Consider the following 25,020-nt stretch of genomic DNA (forward strand, 5'->3'; position numbering starts at 1 on the left):
CCTTCCTTTTGAGGGGGTGAAGTCATCCATGGTGATCCACAGTGAAGGAACCCGGGAAATAAATGCTCCCACTTGAGTCTTTTTTCTCCCTCCTTTCAATCTCCTGATGGGTTCTCCACTGGCCCAATCCATTTGGAAGCTGGGAGGTGAGGGACCCCCTGGATGTAGACTGTAGAGGTCAAGCACAGAGCAGAATGAAAAGGGAAAGTAGATATGGGTAGGCAAATAAAACACAGCCATCCCAGTCCCCCTTATGCATTCCAACATGGAATCAACTTAGCTCAATATCAAAAGATGTTTTCCCATTGGGATCAGAAGCAATCTCATGATGTGTGCTCACTTTGGCAGCACATATACTAAAAATTTGAACAATACAGAAGTAATCTCATGATCTTTCTTAGTATAGCCCTCCAGGGACCTCAGAGTGATTGATTGGAATTGGACTAGAAGTTGGGATACATTTGCCATCCTTGCCCTAACCCAAGCCTGGACCTTGTTCCTTTTTCTTCTTTGATTGGTTTGATCATTTTGATGCCAGCAAGGCCTTATAACTTTTTGTGATTTGCTAGAAACACAGCATAGATAACATTTTGTGTATTCACAATATCCAAGGAGATAATAATGTTGTCATGAAAGAAACACTGGGCTTGATTTTAGAAATTGCTATATCTTACAAACTGGGTGACCCTGGACAAGCCATGTGCCTTATCAGAGTCTCTGATCTTGTTGGGGAATGTCATTAAAAAGAGGTGACTGCCAATTGACCTGTGAGCTGGACTTGGGCGCTCAGAGGCTCCCCATCCCTCACTCCTGTCCTTGGAATGTGCCTTTCCTGCTCCCAGAGGCTGTTCCAAGGACATAGCCTTGAGATTGTGACATGGTACTGAGAACATCTACATGGTATACGTGACTGAGCACAGGTAGAGCCTCTTTATAAACTTTTAAGATTTGGCAGGTAGGTGCAGGGATCCATTCATTTTGCTGCTGCCCATAACAAGCCTTGCATGTAAGTTCCCTTTGCTTATTAAAACCACCATCTACCAACCTGGAGTGCCCTGCCTCTCCCTGCGCTCCAAGTATGGGGCCGGTTTCAGATTACACCTGGGAAGCTCTGGGAAGGTTGCAAACCAACAGATCTCACTGGTGTGAAATAGGAATATGAAGTTACTTCTCAGGATGGTACGTTTTTGGCAGTCTAAAGATACAAAGCAAAAAAGGAAACTGTGATTGCATCATACACAAGAGCGTCATGATTTTTCAATTTACTTTTTAGTAAGGCATTTGTAGCAGTTAAGAAATCAAGCTCTAGGTCACAAATTAAGGCTTTGAACCTGGGCTCTGGAACTTCTTATCTGGGTGACAATGAGCAAATGCCATAATCTTTCTATACCATAGTTTCTTAATCTACAAAATGGTACTAACTAAAGCACCCACCTTACAAGCTGTTATTTCCTGGTTCATAAACAGTGAGAAAACCATGGGTATTAGTTATTATTGTACTGTCCTAGATGCAAAAGATGCCTTCACAGCAATGGCCAAGTCCATAGTTCATGTCATTCTTTAATTAAACAGCTCTTAGTGTGCCCTGCTATTCTTTAAGATGTATTATCTAGCTGGAGACAAACATAAGTAGTTACATCTACTTCTCCTGAGACCATAGTCATAAACAGAATTAAAATCCTCAGTGCTGTTCTTCCTGAATTTTGTTTATCAAAGAGATCTTTGCTTCAGTCTTAAAATTTTCAATGTGAGCTGTTCGAACACACTGGCTTGGGAATCAGAGCAGTTGGTCCATTTCCTGTTTCTGCTAACTTGTTGGTTGACCCTTTTTAAACCACTGAATTTCCCTGGGTTCATCAAACTCCCTTGTTAAAACAAGATAGATAGGATTTACACCAGTAAACCCACTCAGTTTCCATTGCAAAGATTCTGTGGCTTCATCAACCCATTCTCTGAAAGCAAATTCATTTATTCCTGGAGTTCCTTTACCACTCTTCACACATGGAAAGTGTTTAACAAGCTCAAAAGAACACACAAATATCAAGCACCTACAATGTGCCTGACACCAGATATATACTTAATAAATTCTGGATATTTTCTGAAACAAACAACATTTTCCATAATCAGTTCCCCAAACCAAGAAATTCATTTGTCTCCAGTGGAGAAGAAGTAATTCACATGAATCCCACCTCTGTTAAATTCTGCAGTGGACCTAAAAGTTTCCAAATTCCATATGGATGCACATCGCTATGCTTTGATTCATACTTAATTTCCTAAAATAGGAAGGGAGGATTAGTTGGATGAAGGGGCTCCAGTATAAAGAGCAACACATATGTCTTCTTGGCTAATGTCTGCTCTTTTTCCAGTTATTAGAGTTAATGCTGTCACAGGAAGGGAGCAGAGTTGTTTTTCCCCCTTAGAACAACAGGGGGAATGTGCTGTAGATAAGAGGCACTGGGGTGCTTGGGCTTTTGGAAACGGAAATAGAATAGCTGTATACATGACAGCTTGATCTGGGAAGCCTGACAACCTTCCCCCTTCCCTCATCTTTTAATTCTGATTACTGCCAGCCTGAGATCTATCTATCAGTTCTGAATGCTCTTTGCAAGAAACGTTTCACTGTGAAGGAGGGGGGCTGGCCTTATTTTACCAGTAGAAGGCTATGATCTTGCAACAGCTGTTTATAGTTAACTGCAGCCCATACTTAAAGCCTGAACACTGGAGCCTTATTTAGTGCCTGTGGATTTGCGGTGAACAGTCAGGCTTAACTCTTTCTTCCCCCTGTAGTTGATGACTTCAGTGGTGATTCGAGATGGAGGAGTCTGTTAACAAAGAGGGTGGAAATAGATGGAGGGTTGCCCACGTGAGTGGAGCAAACTGTTCTTCCTAACTATGCTAAATAGTGAGGTGTTAGGAGATTTCAGGGATGTGTTGAGCCTTTGAAGGATTATTTCAGTGAATTTTGACTCTCGGTGCTCTGATGTTGATAGGGTTGTGCCCGTTTCAGAGGTGAGGAGATGGAAGCCCAGGAGGTGAAAGCTGGGATGCACATCCGCACAAATCTAGTTATAGAGCTAGCGTGCTTCACTCCCACAGTATGTTGTATTATGCTTCCCATTATTCCAGAGACATTAACTGAGGATATTCTATGTGCTCTGCACTGTGCTGCACTCTCTATTAGGGATAGAAAGTTTCCACCCCAGAGGACTCTCAGGCTGGCCAGGAATGTGAGCGAATACAGGTGATACACTGACAATAAAGAAAAGCAGTAACAACTCCAGAAACTTCTCACTCTATCTAGGGTGGAGAGAGTAGATAAGGGCCCAGAGGAATTTAGGGAAGGGGCAGAGTTTACTCAAAAAAACACAAACTGGGTCCCTGGGTGGCTCAGATGGCTAAGCGTCTACCTTCGGCTCAGGTCGTGATCCCAGAGTCCTGGGATTGAGTCCTGCATCGGGCTTCCTGCTCAGCGGGGAGCCTGCTTCTCCCTCTGCCTCTCTCTCTCTCTCTCTCTCTCTGTCTCTGTCTCTTATGAATAAATAAATAAAATCTTTGAAAAAAAAACACACAAACTAATTTCAAGAAGGGAACGCAGCTACCAAAAAATACGAAATAATGCACAGAAAGACTGATTTAATCAGGGGATTGGGGGGGCCGGGGGATACAACCAGAACCCCAGGAGCATCTTGGCTGCCTTGCCAGGAACTTAAACTTGATTCTTCAGAAAATGAGCAACAAGGTAGTCAGATGTGCATTTTAGACAGATCACTGTGGCTGTGGTGGGAAGATGTTTTGGAGGGAACAAAGCAGAGAAGAGTTAGGACATACTGGTGATCTTGAAAGAGGAGAATGGCCAGAACAGTGGAAATGGGCAGCGGGGACTGGATTCAGGAGATGTGCCACAGATAAGAACAAATAAAATGATGCTTAGCTTCCTTGCCTGGCTAAAGACTAAAAAGAGGTTAAATTTTCCAGCAGGAAGTTAGAAGGAACATTGCTCAAACCACTAACTCAACATCAAATGACATACATTCCTAAGGGTTACAATGCTAATCAGTGGCATTTGATGGTGGTGGGTGAGACTATGCCAACACACACACACACACACACACACACACACACACACACACACACACACACACACTTTCATTTTCTCAGCATGTCTGGAATTTTTGTTCTCCTTTGTTTGACTCCAACATCTTTCCTGATGACAAAGAAAACCAGAGATCTTGCAATCCATTGTTAAGCACAAAGAGAGGCGAAGTGGGGGGTTGTGGGGGAAAAGTTGGCCGACTCCGAATTTTATTCTCAGCTGAGGTTCGCAACAATTCACAGTGGGGGAGAGAGTGGCTTGCCAGAGGGCTCCATGTGACTGGGCTAAGCTAGAAGAATATGTCAAGTTCAAGATGAAAAGACAGCCCTCACAGTTGAAAACGGAGCTGGGAGCTAATGGAGCTGGGGAAGGGGGCCTTTACAAAGAAAAGTGCTTATTTGCAAACTCGTTTCTCTGCAGCAAATGCTCCCAGGACCTCTGGCAAAAGGAATTCCTGGACACAGGCCTTCCCATTGAGCCGTTAGTGATCTGCGGTTAATTACCTCTCTCCAGGCTTCCTTCTGCAGCCAATCCGTGGGGCAACTGCAGAGGTCTGGGGTGGAGGTTTTGCCCTTTTAATTCCAACATTCAACAAAGTTAAAGTCTTACAATTGCAGAGCTAGAAGAAACCTTACTTCTCCTTCTGCTTCCCAATTGTTCCAGTGGCAGGAGTCCTGGGTCAGACAAGGCAGGGAGAAAGGCAAGGCCTCCATGGGAGGCCTGAGGGTGTCTGTGGGTGGTCCACGAGCAAGCTGTGGTCCTCATGCTGTGAGGGTATTCTAGGAGATCCTGTCACTGAGCGAGGATGATCTGCCCTCATTATAGGAAGTGGAGTGCAAACTATCATTTAGGTCCAGATTCTACTGGCCCAAAGGGCTAAGGCCCCTTCCAGGACTGCTGGTCTAGGTTCTCGTTATTTTATATCTAAATGAAACACACCTTTCCTGAAAAGAAAGTGCACGAATCAGATTAGTCAGTGCTCTCCAAAGATAGGTTGATAGAGATTTATTTTGAGGAATTAGCTGACGTGATTGTAGGTGCTGGCAAATCTGAAATTTATAGGGAAGGCTAGCAGGCTAGAGATTCAGATCCAGAGTTGATGTTGCAGTCTTGAGAATTCCTTCATCACTGGGAAACCTCACTTTGTTCTTGAGGTCTTCAGCTGATTGGATGAGGCCCGCTTACATTATGGAGAGTAATTTGCTTTACGTGAACTCCACTGATTTAAATGTTAATTACATCTTTAAAAACGTACCTGTGTTTGACAAAACAACTGAGCGCCACAGTCTAGCTAAGTTGACACATAAAATTAACCATCACAGAAGGTATTCCAACAGTGTCCAAAATGTGTCAACAGTCTGTATTTGGACACCCTGGGGATGAAGTCCCTGTCCAGGGATTTTTGTTCTTCCTTCCCTGACGCGGGTTGAACACATGCCATTTTAGGTCTGCCTGCATCCCCACCCATCTCTTCATCCCTAATGCTAGCATTCTACCCATTCCTAAAGTAAACATAAATCATGAGACAAGTGAAACCCAGGACTCTGGTTCTCGATCAAGGATCTAATAACTGGCATGAGCCCTTGGCAGGGGATTGTTGAGGAGTCTAGAAACCATAGAGTTGTGTGGTGACTTTTATCCATGATTTATTCATTCCATAACTGAAAGCCTGTATTTCCCACTCCCCTTCACCCATTGACCCACCCCCCTCTCCTCTTCCCTATAGTAACCATCAGTCAGTTCTCTGTATTTATGGGTCTGTTTCTGCTTTGTATTTTTTCATTTGTTTTTTAGATTCCGCATATAAGTGAAATCATATGGTATTTGTCTTTCTCTTTCTGACTTATTTCATGTAGCCTAATACCCACTAGGTCCATCTATTTTGTTGCAGATGGCAAGATCTCATCCTTTCTATGGCTTTGCAATATTCCATTACATATATTTACCACCTTTTTTTTTTTTTTTTTGAGAGAGAGAGAGAATCCCAAGCTGGGTGTGAAGCCTGATATGGGGCTCAGTCTCACAACCCTGAAATCATGGCCTGAGCTGAAATCAAGAGTCAGATGCTTGATTGACTGAGCCACCCGGGCACTGGTATACCACACCTTCTTTATTTATTCATCTATCATTGGACACTTGGGTTGCTTCCATATTTTGAGTATTGTAAATAGTGCTGCACTAAATATAAGGGATAGGGATAAATATATCTTTTTGAATTTGTGTTTTTGTTTTAGGTGAATACCCAATATTGGAATTACTGGGTCATATGGTATTCTATTTTTAATTTTTTGAGGAACTGACTTTTTTTTTTTTACATGGTGGCTGCACCAGTTTGCATTCCCAACAACAATGCATGAGGGTTCCTTTTTCTCCACATCTTCATTAACACCTGTTATTTCTTATCATTTTGATTTTAGCCATTCTGACAGGTGTAACCTGGTATCTCATTGTGGTTTGGATTTGTGTTTTCCAGATGATTAGTAATGTTGAGCATCTTTTCATGTGTGTGTTGTATATCAGCATGTCTTTTTTGGAAAAAATGTCTATTCTGGTCCTCTGCCCATTTTTAAGTTGGATTATTCAGTTTTTTGTTTTGTTTAGTTTTTTTGGTATGGAGTTATATAAGTTTTTTATATATTTTGGACGTTAGCCCTTTATTGAATATAGCATTTGACTTTCTTCTCCCATTAAGTAGGTTGCCTTTCATTTTGTTGACAGTTTCTTTCACCGTGCAAAAGCTTTTTATTTTGGTGCATTTGCAATAGTTTATTTTTGCTTTTGTTTCCCTTGCTTGAGGAGACCTATCTAGAAAAATGTTGCTAAGGTCAATGTCAAAGAAATTATTGCCTATGTTTTTCTAAGCGTTTTATGATTTCATGTCTCACATTTAGGTCTTTAATCCATTTTGGGTTTACTTTTGTGTATGGTGTAAGAAAGTGGTCCAGGTTTATTCCTTTGCATGTTGCTGTCCAGTTTTCCCAACACCATTTATTGAAGAGACTCTCTTCCCCATTGTATATTCTTGCCTCCTCTGTCATAGATTAATTGACCATATAAGTATGGTTTTATTTCTGGGCCATCTATTCTGTTGTTCTATGTGTCTATTTTCATACCAGTACCATACAGCTTTGATTACTATAGCTTTGTAGTATATCTTGAAGTTTGGAATTGTGATACCTCTGGACTTGTTGTTCTTTTTCAAGATTGTTTTTGCTATTCAGGGTCTTTTATGGCTCCATACAAATTTTAATATTATTTTGTTCTAGTTCTTTGAGAATCAGGATTGCATAGAATATGTAGAGTGCTTTGGACAGTATGGACATTTTAACGATATTCTAGTACATGAGCATGGACTATCTTTCCATTTGTGTCATCTTTAATTTCTTTCATCAGTGTTTTATAGTTTTCAGAGTACACATCTTTCACTCCTAGGTTAAGTTTATTCCTAGATATTTTATTCTCTTGATGCAATTGTAAATGGGACTATTTACCTCATTTCGCTTTCTGTTATTTGTTATTAGTATATAGAAATGCAACTGATATCTGTGTATTAATTTTGTATCCTGCAACTCTACTAATTTCATTTATTCTTCTAGTTTTTGGTGAAGCCATTAGAGTTTTCTATATATAGTATCATGTTAACTGCAAATAGTGATAATTTAACTTCTTCATTAGCAATTTGGATGCCTTTTGTTTCTTTTTCTTGTCTGATTGCTGTGGCTACAACTTCCAGTACTATGTTGAATAAAAGTGGTGAGAGTGGACAACCTTGTCTTGTTCCAGATCTTAGAGGAAAAGTTCTCAGTTTTTCACCATTGAGTGTGATGTTATCTGTGGGTTTTTCATATATGGCCTTTATCATGTTGAGGTATGTTCTCTCTAAACCCACTTGTTGAGAGTTTTTATCATGAATGTTTGTTGAATTTTGTCAAGTGCTTTTTCTGCATCTATTTGAGATGTTCTTAATGACTTTTATTCCTTTTTTGATGTGGTATATCACGTTGATTAATGGGTGAATATCGAACCATCCTTGTATCCCCAGAATAAGTCCCACTTGATTGTGGTGAATGATACTTTTAATATATTGTCGAATTTGGTTTGCTTATATTTGCTGAGGTATTTTGCATTTGTGCTCAGGAAGGATATTGGCCTGTAGTTTTCTCTTTTTGTGTCTTCTCTTTTGTGCTGTCTGTCTGATTTGACTGTCAGGATAATGCTGGTCTTACAGAATGTATTTGGAAACTGTCCTTCCTCCTCTATTTTTTGGAGTAATTTGAAGAAAATAGGTATTAACTCTTATTTAAATTTTTGGTAGATTTACGTGTGAAGCCATCTGGTCCTGGACTTTTCTTTGATAGGAGTCTTTTTTTTTTTTTTTTAATGTTTCATTCCATTGTTGTTGCTCTTCATGTTCTTTATTTTTTTAAACCAAGAGACAACACAAGGGGAGAAAAGGTCTGGGAAGAAACAAATTTAAAACAAAAATCAAAATGTTAGAACTAAAATGTTACTCTCTTATTAAAAAAGAATATATCACTCTCTCATATATTTTTTCATACTGCTTTTGCCCTGAAGGTCATCTATGTAAGAGGAGGGGAACTGTACCCCTTGTTTGGGAATAAAGGTCCATACTGGGGTTTTTCAGACCTTTAGTGAGCATATTCTGAGCTTATCCCTATTTTTTTCTCTTTGCCTAAGAAGGAGTCATATTTGTAAATACAGGTGGAAAGTCATGGTATAAGTCCTTGACTTAGATAAAGGGTACATCCTAAGAAATGCCTCTAAAAATTCACATTCATGAGTGCCTCAGTAGCACACAATTTACCCCCACATAATTCAGTAAAACAAAGCTAAAACTTGGAGTGACCCAACTCAATCCTTAATAAGTATCATTTATTATTACATGGTAAGAAAAAACAAAACCACTTGAGTTTTGGGTACCTATAGGTAGGGTTTAGGGACATTTGCAGGTTGAAAGGGTCATGTGATTCTGCCAATTTCCCAGTAAATGTTTATGCACAGGCTTCAGAGAAATGGCATATTATAGACCCATGAGGCCTCGTAAGTATAATCAAAATCTAACTTCCCTTAGTCAATGCCAAAGCATAAGATCTCTCAGATGCCTTCTGATAGGCATGCCCACTGGCCAAGGTTGCCCTCAAGTCTGTGCTTCTCCTTTTGTAGACTCCTTGCCATTGTGGTGAATAAATTGCTGGTTCATTTGTGTATTTGATGGCCTTTCTCCTCTGTTGTATGGCAGATTTTGTAAGGGCAAGATCTCAGCCTAGTGTAATGATGACATAACACTAGGTAAACTATAGCTTGATGAACGCTCAACAAATGAATGAATGTATTGACTGACCAACCAGTAGCCAAGGTACTACATTCCTTGTGTGTGATTCACATGGCCATGTCTAATTATCATAGATACAAATAAAACCTTACTTTTCCCTCTCTTTTTCCTTTCTGCTTTTGGAGTATAGACATTGATAACTTGCTCCATACTTTCAGGAATATTTAGAGGCTACCACATATTTGAGGCTGCCACCATTTTCTGCTGCCACTATGCCCCATGAGATTCTTAGAAAACCATCATCGTGTCAGTGTTTGTCAACGACCCATCTTTTATCTTCCTTTCCTATAAGTTCCTGCAAAGCTTGAAGAAAATCTGGTGTGTTTGTGTTTCTTCCACATTTGGTTTGGTTTTTCAAAATGAAGTGTTGGGGAGCATATGTAAGTGCAAGACATTAGTCAAAGTGCTCTATAATTTTATCTCCCTCTGTTGATTTGTTGTTCTCATTCCTAGCCACTTTCCACCATGCCCTGAGTCCCCCAGCCCACCACTGCATAAAATATGTATAGAGAAGTGGTAACTAGGTATCAGGTCTTGAGGAAAGTGCTGAGAATCCACAGAGAACAAGACAGACGTGGTCTGAGCCCTCATGAATTTACACTTGTTAAAAGATAGACTGAGGCATATTAGAAATTTTAAGAGTTTATTTGACCAAAAACCAATTTAGATCAGGCAGCATCAAACCAGAAGTGGTTAGGAGCACACTGCTGACAGGAATCAGGGGAAAGACTTGTACAGAGAAAGTGCAGAAGCAAAGAAAGGAAATTATGTGATCGGCTATAGTGTAAAGTTGTACAGTGTAAAAAATTGGCTGTGATTGGTTGTCCTTAGCATTTTAATTTTGTAACTTCAAGGCATTTACAGGCTTAGATTTTGGTTACTTACTTACTTTGGTTACTTTTGCTTACTTAGTCCTCCATGGATTAGGGACTCATCAGTCTTGTGGCCTCCTTGTTTAATTAATTTAACACACTGGATTGGAGAAGGCAGGCATTTAAGCAAGTATGTTGAGTATAATGCAAGTTAACAAAGAGGATTTTAAAAGTGTGATGAGAGCATAAATGTAAGAATTTAACTGAGTCTCCTGTGTCAGGATAGGCCAACTTGAGAACATGACATTTAACCAGGGAATTGAAAGAAATGGGTAGAAGTTAGTCAGTGACCAGAGTTGGGCTTGGGAACACTGTTACAGGCAGAAGGAAGAGTGGTTAAGAAGACCCAGTGTTGAAAAAGAACATGCTGTATTCAAGAAAATGAAAGAAGCCAGAACATTGGCAGAGGAAGAAGAGTTCTCCCAACATAACATACATATAAATTTGTGCCCTTCTGTGTTCTTGTATTCTGTTCCCTTTCTCAATCTAGTGCATACTTGGTTCAATATTAATGTTCTAAAAGTTTGCCCAGTGTCTCCCCTGATGGAGTTACTTCTTCCTTGACAACTCTTCATTCAAACTCTTCCATGGTGCTCATTCGTTCACAATTCTGCTATGTCACTACATCCTTCTCAACGTGGTGGTGGTCTCCATACACCTTATTCCGTGGACTTACACAGTGGCTGATACAGAGAGAAACTCAGTGCCTTTACCAAAATGAATTAAATTGTTTGATTCAGCAACACTGGGCAGGGTGAATACCCCCAGCAAGCATCAAGTTCTCAGTCCCACCTAATACTGGAACACTTTCTTCAGCATTTCTAACTGACAACAGAGTTTCTAGCTAATTATTGCCTTAAGAAAGCCCACAGAGGGCGGGCGCCTGGGTGGCTCAGATGGTTAAGCATCTGCCTTCAGCTCAGGTCATGATCCCAGGGTCCTGGGATCGAGTCCCGCATCAGGCTCCCTGCTCCTTGGGAGCCTGCTTCTCCCTCTGCCTCTCTCTCTCTCTGTCTCTCATGAATAAATGAATAAAAAGTTTTAAGAAAGCCCACAGAGGGCAATGGATGTAAGCTTCTGAGTTTGGAAATATCTATAAAAGAACAGATAGAAAGGTTTAACTCGGGTAAGAAGATTAATAGTCTGAGCCTAAAAATCATTAAGAAGATGTGAAGGAGGAATGAACTTTGAATAAACAAAGCCATATCTAATGAAACATTTTTTTGATACCAAAGTCAGGAGCAAAGGGACTGACATTGGGTTTATAAACATCGTAGAGTCATGGATATCATGAGCAGGAAAACCTGTCACAGTAAGATGAGGCCCTGAGAATTAGGTCAGCACTGAAGATCTAAGAATATGCTAAGTGTTGCTGAGCGGTAGACTCGGGAATATTGAATCCCTGCTTATTCCTCAGACCCAGCTTGCACCTCTTCAGCTGTCCTGGTCTCTGGGCCCCTGTACTCTTTTTCTCAACCTACAATCCCTTCTGTACTTATTTTTCTTTGGGCTTGTAGTCCCTAGCCTGTAACAGGTGCAAAAGGCATCATTATGTGGCATCATAATGATAAGAGTAAAAACAATTAACAGCAGCAACAGCAATGATGCAATATATAAAAAAAAAAATCTCTTCACCTCTGTGAGCTGCCGTTTCTCCCTTTCTAACATGCAGATCCATAACATTCAGCCCGAAGTTAGAGGGTGTCATCAGGAAGGGTTTTAAACTGTAGTGAGTACACATAAAGGGTCACTGGAAGTGGAAGGGAGCATCATGTCATGATAGGAAAGTATCAGTTTTTACACAGATCGCTTTGGCAGACTTACCTTTGTTTATATTCATTCCTTTATTCAATCATTTGTTCATTCATCAGCAAATGTTTATTCCATGACTGAGAAAATCTGTCATTAATAATATACTGTATTTGCTGCTTACCACTAAACATGGTATCTTGAGTAATCTTGAGTATCTTGAGTAATTTGAAGGCAGAGGTGGGGTTAGGGGAAGAAGCAGTGGGGACCAGGGAAAGAGGACTGTGCCCCAGTTAGCACGGCTGGATGGCATTTGCAGTGTGGCACCAAAGGCTTAGCAGTGAACACCAAATGCTAGAGTTCAAATCCTACCTCTTTAATTTACTATGTGACTCTGGGCAGGTTACTGTGCCTAATTTCCTCATTTGTAAAATGTAAAAATACAATGCTCAATACAGTGGCATTATTTTGATATTCAAATTGATATATAAAAAGCTCTTAGAAGACTGCCCAGCTCATAGTGAGAGCTACATAAATATTAGCAATCTTGATCATGATTATAATCATGATTATTCTACTGTTACTAACTTAATAATTTTAAAAGAGGCAAACAAACTCCCAGAGTTTGTTTGGGAATACAAGGTCCTCAGCCACAAAATGGGAATACTAACACCTTCAATGCAGGGACATTATTAACTTAAATGTTAAATGCAAAGCATGTGTATCTTCTAGGCATCCTGTAGATGTTTAACAGATGCTACCTGGTTTTCATAGCAATAGCCCAAACTTTTTGGAATGCCTTGGCCTTGACCTTGGCCCTGGCTGCTCTTGACAGGCTATGTTCATGTGTATATCCTCATAGGTCTTCCTCCTCCCGGTCTGCCTAAGGCAGCAAAGGTTATGTAGAGGACAGGCCAGGTATCCCTCACCCAGACAGAAAAGTGGGCCGTCCTTGAAGTGCTTCTTTGCCTGGCAAGGGCCATGTTAGTGAGCCCAACACTACCTGATGACTACATGCTTATTTTGTAAGTTGTTTAACGTTAGTGCTTCAGACATCCTGAACTCTGGACAATTTTCCATGTCATGCTCTGAGTGTCACACTCAGTGGGGGAAAGGTCAGCAACAAAGAGGAGGTGGACACAACGAGGAAACACTTGTGCCAACACCTGTCAAAGAGAGATGCAGTGACCTTTCAGTGGCTCCCCTTGGGCGCTCCTTGAGGCAAATCTAGGAGAGAATACGGGGCTGCTCTCTGTAAAAAGAATCCATCACCCAGCCATTTCCCCAGGTCCCATTAAAATGCTGACACCATTAATCTGCACTACTTTACTTCTCATTATGCAGAAATGTGCTCTTGATCAAAAGTCCCCTTGTGTAGCAGCTTGATTCATCACCAATAGCTGTGGGCCACATACCAGAAATTCATAATCAGCTGACATTATCCACCCAAATCATTCCCAGGGTTTGAAAGCTCAAAACCATGCCTGTCATTGGGAAGAGGCTACTACATAGGATGCAGTCTGCAAACATCTGCAGAGAGTGCTGGTGGTTAATACAACAGAGTACCTTTGGAGCAGGGTTAAATGAAGGAATGAACTATCTCCCACGTCCGTGTTTGGTTCATCTGTTTTCTGAGAACTCACCCTCACTGACCCCATGGTGGAAGTAAATAGGCTATACAGTTTGGAGACAAAAGGAACCTAAGATAGGGAGATGGAGACTCAGGGACACAAAGGTTACTAGCTCAGGGACACAAAGCCAGACATTTCTACTATGAGCTTGCACACTTCTGAGTGCAGTACCCTTTCTCCAACACCCAAATTTGATGGTTGCCATTCAGTGATATGTGAGCTAGGTCCAGTCACTTCCATTCTACCCTCATTTCCTTATTCTATCTCTCACTGCCTCACGTAAGAGTGACTTAGATTGAATAACAGACCATGAGTTGCAAATGCGTTAAGACTCTGTGTTCTGGGTGATAACCTCTCAATTGACTAGCACATTTTTTTTTTTTTTTTGCAAGAAGTGGAGTCCTAATCAAGCTTATTAAGAGAACTAATTGCTACGTAATTCCCTGAGAGATGATCAGGTACCAGGGACTGTGGCATGTGCTTTGTAAGCATCATAGCAATTCTTTTGACAAACTGCCACAACTTCACAGGATTGTTTTGGGAATTTAAAAATTAATACATATAAAATGCTTAAAACATGGTGAGTACTCAATAAATGATATTCATTAACATTAGAGATCCCTGCTAAACATTCTATAAACAGAGCTGCTTTGTTTTTGTTTGAACATTTTCTGACAAGAAGATTGCTTCTGAGTACTCTGTCTCAATTCCAGACCCTTCTGGCCATTGGTAGATCTGCTGTAACTCGGGCTAGAACCTTCATCCTTTCAGGTCCTGTCTGCTGTTTCTCTATTTGCCCCCTACCTACATAGAACAAGTGCAGTTCCTTCCCTTAGGAAAATATCCCTGGAATAATTTAAAAAAAAAATCCTAATCTTCTTAAGTCTTGTACTTTCTGGACTTAAAGTCATTTCTTTCTACTGGCTCTAGTATGACTTGAAATTCACTTCCTAACTTACCATTTCAAATCGAGTGCCTCCTCATCACTGTGCTTCATGCTGAGGAACCCAAACAACTTCTCTGTCTAATAAAGAAAGGAAATAGGCAATAAACACACATCCAGGTACTTTGCTCAAAGATTAAACAGATGCTATCATTTCATTATATTTGCTTCAGTTTTCTTTTACGGAATAAATAATACAGTGTGGCTAAAACTCTTCCACACATTCCTTCACCTGTGGCTAACTCCCAAGGTGACCAAGTTGGAAGTTGATTTGTAACTTTTTCATGCATGTTTTTCTATGTGGATACATGTGGATATTTCCACAAATATGTAGTGTTGTGAAAATTTAAAGTGTAAGTAAATGCTTCCATGCTGTGCATATCATTTTATATCTGATTGTACTCCATGTTAAAGTTTTTCATTTTAATACTTTTTGTTGCTGTGTAGCAATCCACTGTGTGAGTTAACCACAGTTTATTCAATCCATTATAAAGAACAATTACCCGTAGGTTAATAAGGTTGATTCCAATTTTTTAAAAAATTATATATATGTTTGTATATACACATGTATACACAGATGTGCACACACATATATAAATACGCCCTCTCCTCTTTTGTATTTGCACCCATATGTCTGTGTGTATATATAAGCACATAGATATATATACTCTCTCCTTATGTGGATATGTGTGTGTATGAATTTCATATAAATCTTAGGGGAATAGAATAGGCTGTCACAGAATATGCACATCTAACATTATTGGATATTGAAAAATTCTTCCCCCAAATCGCTATGCCAATTTATTATCATCATTAATATATGGAATCATATACTTGATCTCAAAAAACTAAGAAGAGATTATATAGGTCACATTTCCTAATCACAATCCAATATAATTAGAAACAATTACCAAAAAAAAAAAAGAAAAATTACTTTTAAAAGAGGACTAGATAATTGAATTTTGAACCTAGGAATCAAGTAACAAGACAAAGTGTCGCATACCAAAACCTACAGAAGTTAACACAAAACTGTACTCAGGGGAAAATGTAGAGCCAAAATTAAACTCATAAATTTTAAAAGGCATTCATTTTAGAACCAAAGAATAAGAACAAATTAAGAAATGTGATACTCAATAAAATAGGAAAAAAACAAAACAAAAGGAAGGAGGAATTAGCAAAATCTATAGTTAATAAAATTTTCAATGACAGTGAAACCCAAAATCTGTTTCCTTGAAAGACCAATAAAATAGATCAGGAGTTTTGTGAAGGAGAGAGAGACAGAGAGAAAGAAATACGAAAGATTCTGAGGAAGATGACCTGACTGCAAATAAAAGACTAAAAGAATGAATGGAATCATACCTATAATCTTATGAAATCAGTTGGAAAACTTCGAGGAAATACGTGACTTCTTAGAAAAATATAAATTGCCAAAATTGACTCAGGAAGGAAAAAAATAGAGTACTATATTACTCCAAATGATATTAGGAATTAAAATTTATCATTGAAAAAGGCAACAAGACAGACTAGTACAAAGTTGACTTTCATCCATCATTCATAAAGTAGCCAACTCAAATGTTATATCAGCTAGTTCCAACCAAAAAAAAAAAAAAAAAAATGGGAAATTAACCAGTTTTTACATGCAGTCAGAAAAACACCAAAATCGGATGAAGATAGTATAAAAAATACAGAGTACTTTCACTTTTGAATATATAAGCACAAGTATTATATAAAATGTCAACAAATGGAACCAGTGATATACCAAAGACTAACACCTATAAGAAGCAGCAAAGATGGCAAGGGTTCATTTCAACTCCTGGGAAAAGAATGGATTATTTCAAAATAGCATGGGCACAAGTGGCTATCCATCTGTAAGAAAACAAACATCTAAGACCATATCCAAAAATATACATCGTAAATTCTTAAAAGTAAAAATAAAATCCTATATAAAAACCAGTAAATAAACATGTAAAATACAGGAGGTGGGGACACTTCATGACCAAATCTGAGAACCCTGAAACTTTAGTAGAAAATATGGTCGGACCACCTGGGTGGCACAGTTGGCTAAGCATCTGACTCTTGGTTTTGGCTCAGGTTGTGATCTCAGGGTCCTGGGATTGAGCGCTGCATTGGGCTCCATGCTGGTGTAGAGTCAGCTTGAGATTCTCTCGCCCTCTGCCCCTCCTGCTCATGCGCTCGCTCGCTCGCTCTCTCTAAAATAAGTTAAATACATCTTTGAAAAAGAAAAAAGGAAATATGGTCACACTAGTTCAGGTAAAAATTGAAAGGAAATTTTATAGTGCAATATAGTGTATACAAAGTTAATATGAAAAGAATACTTCCCAAAAGTCTCTGTATTGCATACAACACTGGGGTTATATTATAATATTTAAAGTAACCATATATATTGACAAAGAAAAGAAACTCCAAGGGAAAAACATGTCAGGGTATAAATAACACACAAGAGAACAAACCAGAATGGCTCACAAACATTTAAACATGTCCAAAGTCGAATCAGAGGCATGCAAATTAAACTAACAGTCAAGTAATAATTTATACCTATGAATGGTAATTTTTTTAAATTTAAAAACTATTTTTCTCAGGGATACAGGAAAATGGTTACTCATAAATTACTCATGGAAGTCAGACTTGTTAACTTCTATTATGAACAAACTGACAACATTTGTTAAACCTAGAAATACACCTAATCTGCAATCCAGCAATACCAATCTTGGGAATTTATTCTGTAGAAACAGAGCTCCAGTGTGGGAAGATATTTGTGTAATAATATTTGGAATATTTATATATTTGGAATCAAAATGAATGTTAATATATTTGAAATAAGTGAATAGATGTACACATATGTATATAAGCACACCGACATTAAAGTTATATAATTGTATCCGGAAAGGCAGTCACATAGTACATATTTTTCTGCATTGTGCCTTTCTAGTTCAACAGTATCTCATGGATATCTTGTCAAACAAAAAGGTATGCCTCTAACAATTTCTTATTAGATTATTTTTTGAGGTGGGAAAATAATTTAGTCACACATTCCCACAGACTTGGGTGGCTTCATTGGTGAGCTCTACCAAACATTTAAAGAAGAATGCATATGAATTTGTACCAACTCTTCAAAGAAATTGAAGAGGAGTGAACACTTTCCAACAAATTCTTGGAGGCCAGTATTACCGTGATACCAAAATCAGACAAAGACTTCATAAGAAAATTATAGGCCACTATCTCTGATGAACATAGATGAAAAATTCCTCAACAAAATGCTAGCAGACCAAACTTAGAACATATAGAAAGAATTATACACCAGGGTGCCTGGGTGGCTCAGTTGGTTAAGCATCCAACTCTTGATTTTGGCTCAGGTCATGATCTCAGGGTTGTGAGATTGAGCCCAGCAGCCTGCTTAAGATTCTTTCCCTCTGCACCTCTCCCCTCTCTTAAAAAAAAAAAAAAAAAAATTATGCACCATGACCAAGTGGAATTTATCCCCAAATACAAATTTGATTTAACATCTGAACACAAAGTAATGCAACACACTATATTAACAGAATAAAGGATAAAAAAAATATCTCAATAGATGCAGAAAAAGCACTTGACAAAATCTAACACACTCTCATGATGAAAACCCTCAACAAACCAGGAACAGGAGATAATTTCCTCACCCTGATAAAGGATATCTATGAAAAATACACAGCTAACATTAAACTTGGTGGTGAAAGACCAGATGCTTTGTTTCCTTAAAAATAAGGCAAGGATGACTCCTCTCATCACTTCTATTCTACATTTATAATTCTAGTCAGGTTTCTAGCCAGGACATTTAGATAAAAAAAAGAAAAAGCATCCAGATAGGGCAGGAAGAAGTAAAACTACCTCTTTTTTGAAGGTACCATGATCTTATATGTAGAAAATCCTGAAGAATTAACTTTAAATAAAAACCTATTAGAACTAATAAGAGGAGGCTCCTGGGTGGTTCAGTTGGTTAAGCGTCTTCCTTTGGCTCGGGTCATGATCTCAGGGTCCTGGGATCGAGTCCCAGCTAGAGCTCCCTGCTCAGCAGAGTGTCTGCTTCTCTCTCTTCCTCTGCCCCTTCCCATGCTCTTGCTCCGTCTCTCAGATAAATAAAATCTTTAAGAAAAGAACTAATAAGAGTTTATCAAGGTTACAGGACACAAGAGCAATATACATTATATTTCTATACACTAGAAATGAAATATCTAAAAATGAAAAAACAATTCCAATTATAACATCAGAAAGAATAAAATAACAAATTTTATCAGAAAAAAATGCAAAGCTTATACCCTGGAATTTACAAAAATTATGGATAGAAATAGAAAAAAATCAAAATAAATGGAGAGTTATACCATGATTATGAATTGGAAACCCTTAATATTGTTCAGATGGCAGTACTCTCCAAATTGATCTACAAATTTAACAGAGTCTCTATCCAAATTTTAGCTGGCTTTTTTTTCCCCCACACACTGGCAAGCTGATCCCAAAATTTATACAGAATGCAAGGGACCCCAAATAACCAAAACAATCTTGAGGTGGGAGGAGAATCAAGTTGGAAGACTCACACTTTCTGGTTTCAAAACTTATTACAAAGGAACAGGAACCAAGACAGTGTGGTATTGGTAGAAAAACAGCCATCTGTAGAATGATATTGAGAACCCATAAATCAACCCTTACATTCACAATCTATTGGTTTTTGACAAGGGTGTCAAGAGAATAAAGTGGGGAAAGATGAGTCTTTTCAATAAATAGTGCTTGGACAACTGGATATCCACGAAGGAATGAAGTCGGGCCACTCCCTCACACCATCCACAACAACCACAGTGGATCACAGACCTAAATTTAGAAGCTAAAGTATAGAATTCTCAGAAGAAAACGTAGGAATAAATCTTGATGACCTTGGGTTAAGCAATGGTTTCCTTGATAAGCAACAAAAGAACAAGTACATAAATTGGACTTCATCAAAATTAAAAACTTTTGTGTATCAGGATACTATCACAGTAGAATGACAGACACAATATGAGAAAATACTTGCAAATCATATATCTGGTAAAGAACTTGTATCCAGAATATATAAAAAAAATTATGATCCAACAATAGACAACCCAATTAAAAAATGAGCAAGAGGTCTCAGCATACATTGTCTCCAAAGAAGATGCAGAAATGATCAAGAATCACATGAAAAGATGTGCAATATCATTAGTCACTAGGGAAATGCAAATCAAAACCACAATGAAATACCACTTCACACCCAGTAGAATGGTTGTAATAGAAAAGATAATAACAAGTGTTGGCAAAAAGGTAGAGGAATTGGAACTCCTCTGGTGGAATGTAAGATGTAAGATGGTGGAATGTAAGATGACACAGGAACTTAGGAAAAGGTTTGGCCCTCCTGTGCACTGTTAAATATAGAGCTGTCCTATGACTCATCAAATTCACTCCTAGCTATATGCTTAAGAGAGGTGAATATATATATCCCGACAAAAATTTGTACACTGATGTTCATAACAGCATATTCACAAAGCCCGAAAGTGCAAACAACTCAAATGTTCAAAAAAAAAGGGTAAATAAAATGTGATATACTCATTTGATAAAAAATAAGCTATGAGGTTGTGATATATACTATAATCTAGATGAGCCTAAAAATATTATGCTCACAGTAAAGTCAGAAAAAAAAAAACAACACATATTGTATGGTTCCATTTTCCACAGAAAGAGAAAATAGGTGGACAGTTGTCGTAGGCTTAGATAATGGAGAGAGACTGCTGATGGGTGTGAGTTTTTGGGAAGGTGATAAATATATTCTAAAATTAGACTCTGGTGATGGCTGCACAGTTCTGTACTAAAAATTACTGATTTGTGCACTTTAAATGGGTGAACTATATGGTATGTAAATTATATCTAAAACATTAAAAAAAAATGAAAGAATGGATTGAAAATCCAAAGATGAATCAGACTGGCCCACATTTGGGGCCTAGTATTATGAAATGTCTCTTATCACCTGTGAGACTCCAGGTTCTTTACCTGTTCCAATGTCTACTTTAAAATGAAATAAAGAAGTAAGCCTTTTATTCTTCCATGGAAATTTATATGACATGAAAATTGCCATTCTGTTACAGAATGTAAGGAAATACCTCATTGTAAAGTATATACCTATCCCAAATTGATAGCTAGAAGCAGCTGAAAAGCATGTTCTGAAATTTTAGAAATAATGAAGTTCACAGAAAAGACATATTTATAACATCAACAACCTTAATGCCAAAATGAGAAAATTAATTATAAAGTGATTTGGTGGGGTTGGATCAATGAAAGAATTTTAAAACCATTAATATAATATACACTATAAAACCATATATATATAATGTTCATGTATTAGTTTTTTCACATATCAAACCACAAACTTTCATTCTAGAATGTGCTAATTACAAAGGTGAACTTCAACTCGGTGGCTTCCTTCATAGAGCTCTATTTTGTGATTTTTTTCATTAGTATTCATTTGGAAGCCCATTATTGACTTGAACTTAACACATATAGACTTTTTTTCTAGAAGTATTCTGGGAAGTTAACTACTAATTAAGTATGACTAATACTGAAGAAGAAAAAAAGGCACGTATCAGGGCTGATTCACAACTAAGATCCTTCTGGAGTTCATGATGGTCTGCATGTGTAGTCACCTAGAGACTTCATAGTGTCCATAAAACTATGGTTACCCTCCTTAGGGCCCTTCCAATAAGTATGACAGGCCACCCAAAATCTCATAAAAGGCCACTAGAGTTTCTTGCTTTTGAAGCTCTTCTTCACCATTCTCTGTGTCTTGTTCCTCTTTGTCAGCTTTACTAAGTTAGAAGTTCCATTCCATTCCATGTCTCACCATCTTAAGCTTAACATTGTGAGGTGAGACTCTGGACTCCTTGTGTTTCTGCTGTTGTATAGAATAAGAGTTTCCAAACTGTCCATGAGCGTTATCTGTACCCCCAAGAACCTCCACCCTTCTCAATGGAGTGGAAGTAATAAAAGTCATTATTGTTAAGCACAAAGTAGAAATCCGTTTTGACATAGGTGCTTTATATAGATTACCTTTCAATGTTCATGACCATTCTCTCCCATTGGGTTTCAACAGGAAATGCTTTCAATGTTTTGGGAACTTTCATACAATGAAGCCATGAAAATGGGCAGAATCCAAGTATTCCACTCCAGTGCCAGTGTTTCTGTCAACCTGGTGGAAGAACACATGTCAGGTCACCTGGGGAGTTTGTGAAACACAGATTCTCTGGCCCCAGCCAGAGCTCCTGAATCAGACTGGGTGGGTGGGAGGGATGGGTGCATATGTTAATACTTAACGGTTTCCATTGGTGATTATGATACAGGCAAATGTGAAATACAACTGCATTCTCTCTTGAGCGTTTAGTACAACATTTTAGCAATTTCCTAAAAAGATCTAATCCCCTCATGGCCAAAATGCACATTAGTGGCATCATTTCCACAGTGGATGGGGGAAGATTTTCTTAAACTTCTTTCCAATCCCCATTTGTTATACTGTTCATGATACATTATGTACTGGAAAATCCAAAAGGGAAAACAAAAACGAAATATTAGCGTGTCTGTGGCACCCCTCAACTAAAAAAGATGAACTCACAAATCTGGTTTTCACTAGTCATTGTTCAAACGTATATAGAGGACCCCCACCCTGCATCTTTCAGGGCTCAGCTGCAGGCTTATCCCAGAGCTACTGACCACTCTTGCTTGTGACTTGAAGTTGAGTTTCCAAACACAGTCATTCTACTCCTATTTCAGATGCAAGATCCACAGATATGGAGAAATGTTGATAGTCTCCACACTCTTGAGAACAAAGCCCTCACAATGGTCGGGGAAGGATTTTATTGGATGCTTGGTAGAAATATTTCGTTTAGGATTTAGCTATGTATTGTTCATAATCGAATCTTCTCCAACACCCAACACAATGCCTTGTTAATGGCAAATTCCTTCACACATAGGAGTGGGGTTGGTTTTAATGTGTGCATCTCTTTTCCCAGTTGAGGAAACACGATCATTGGGATGAGGCCACTCCATTTCTTTCTCCATAGTTTAGAACACTTGATTTAGGGTCAATCGTGCTGTCCACATGAAGGTCTCTGTGAGTCTCCGACCTTTGACAGATTTCTCAATGACACTCGTGTTTGCCTAAACCACTGTGACTTCAGCCAGTGTTAATTCTCCACTCCTGTAGTTAATATCGATACCTACCACCTGCCTGACAAAGAAAAATAAAAGGCACACTTATTGAGAGAATATAACAAACAAGAAAGAGAAGATGATACTCTGAATACACTACTCATTAAAAGACATGTGAAGAGGAGAGGAAGGGGCAGAAGATCATTTCAAACACACAATCCCACTGAGCTTATAATACCCCCCCTTTAGGGTAAGGTTTCGTTCATACTGATATGACAACCATTTTCCCAGCAGAAGAAGTTTAACACATTATATAAATACCCCAACACACATACGCAGTGGTAGTAATAATTAGTTTTCTCCTCTTTCATCTCCGTTGTGTCTGCCCACACATATTTCCTATTTCGAGCTTTGGTGTAACAAATGCATCTTTCAAACTGGAAGCCCACGCCTTGTTTGCACAAACACAGGTCTCTTTATCGCCACGCGCAGTCTCTCCAGCTCACAGAACTGAACAATGAGGCATTTTCTTTTCTCCCTGGCCCCGGGGCTTGGACAGAATTCATTTAATTTCCCTGTAAAATGTAATTTGCAGATAATAATAGGTCACTCACAGCAACATCATCCCCCCCCAACCCTGATCACCCATCGTTGTGCTAATTGTGGGATGACGGAATAGACAGCTAACGCGTGCATATGGAAGGGGACTGGCCATTTTGTTTTTGTAATGAGATGAAGAAGGGTGGAAGAGAAAGGGTCAGCAAATGCCACAGACACTGCACCCCTCTTCTAAACTCAGGAAACAAAGGTAAGGCTCCCCGTGAACAGGTCACCCTTGATATTCTTGATGTCACCCGCAAAATCCACAGGATTTTGGAAGTTTCACTGGGCAGGGGGGACCACTTAACTGCTCTCCTCTGCCCAACAGAGCAGCTTCTTGGGAAGAAGTGGAGAGTAGCCAAGTGATTGATTGCTGCACAGGTGACAAGCACCCACTGATTAATCTTGCTTTAAAATATTTCTAATATGTTGGTCACAAACCTCAGATTCTTCCTTCTAAGCCCAAAAGAGAAGCAGGGCCCATTTCTGCAGAGCACGGCTTTCCTCAGTGGAGAAGCCTGCATTTGCCCATTGCTTACCGTGTTCTTTTGCTTCTGAGTTGGCCAAGTCGGGAACTGCCACGGACTGTGAGTGCCAGAAAGGTGGGTCCAAAGATGACTACACTCAAAACATTCATTGACCTAATTTCATAACATTCTTTTCTTATTACAAATGTAATTCCTGGTTATTGTAAATTATTTGAAAAAGGTGAAGACAGCAGAAACAAGGTCCCCCTCCAGAGAGGCTGTCGGTGTAGATGGTGAAGGTGAAGCAAACTCTTCTGTCTCAGGAGGGACAGCAGCAAAAGGGGGCTTGTGTTTACAGTGAGGTTTGGAAACCAATATCTGGAAAGAGCATCTGTATGTGTCACTCTTAGCTGTCGGTGTCACTTTGTGCCCACTGGATGAGGCAGAGGCGGGCTGCTCGGGCAGGGCCTCCCAGCTCCCCTCCTGCCAAAAAGCAGAGGCCCACCGGGTCAGCGTGAAGCGTGGCCAGCTCCAGGGCATGGGGCCGGATCGTTAGGCTCTGGAAAAGGAAAAGAACTGGCCCATTCCCTGCACTTGTTCTCCAGTTTGGTTTGGGTATGTGAAGCTGGAAACTGTGCCCACACTCTGGAGACAGAGAGAAAGCTGGGGCCAGTCAGAACAAGGGAGAGTAAGCCCAAGGGAGAAAGGGAAGCCGAGAAAGGGGAGGGACTGAGAAACAGGCACAGAGGGGAGAAAAGGGGATGCAAGAGACAGGCATGGGGACGGGGTGGAGAGAGAGAGAGAGAGAGAGAGAGACAGGCAAGAAGGATTGAAAGAGAGAAACACAAGTAAGAGAGAAACCAGCAGGAGCGCTCTAACACCCTGACGTTTGCGTGTACGTGTGACAGACAGGTGGGGGGGGGGGCGCGGAGACAGAGCCGGAAGGGCCTAGACGGCGCCCAGGGCTTGAAAGCTTTCTCTGGCTTTTACAATGCCCTCCCCCACATCTACCCCTAAATACTTCCAGCACCTCTAAAAGCCTCAGAGAATTTTCTCTTCATTCTGCTCTCTTTCTTCAACGGCGTCGGTCCTTCCCCCATTCCAGTCATTGTGTGGACA

Source organism: Eumetopias jubatus, unplaced genomic scaffold (genome assembly GCF_037043125.1).
Source record: "Eumetopias jubatus isolate StellerSeaLion01/CBP00866 unplaced genomic scaffold, mEumJub1_p1.0 scaffold_10, whole genome shotgun sequence".
NCBI classification, from domain to species: domain Eukaryota; kingdom Metazoa; phylum Chordata; class Mammalia; order Carnivora; family Otariidae; genus Eumetopias; species Eumetopias jubatus.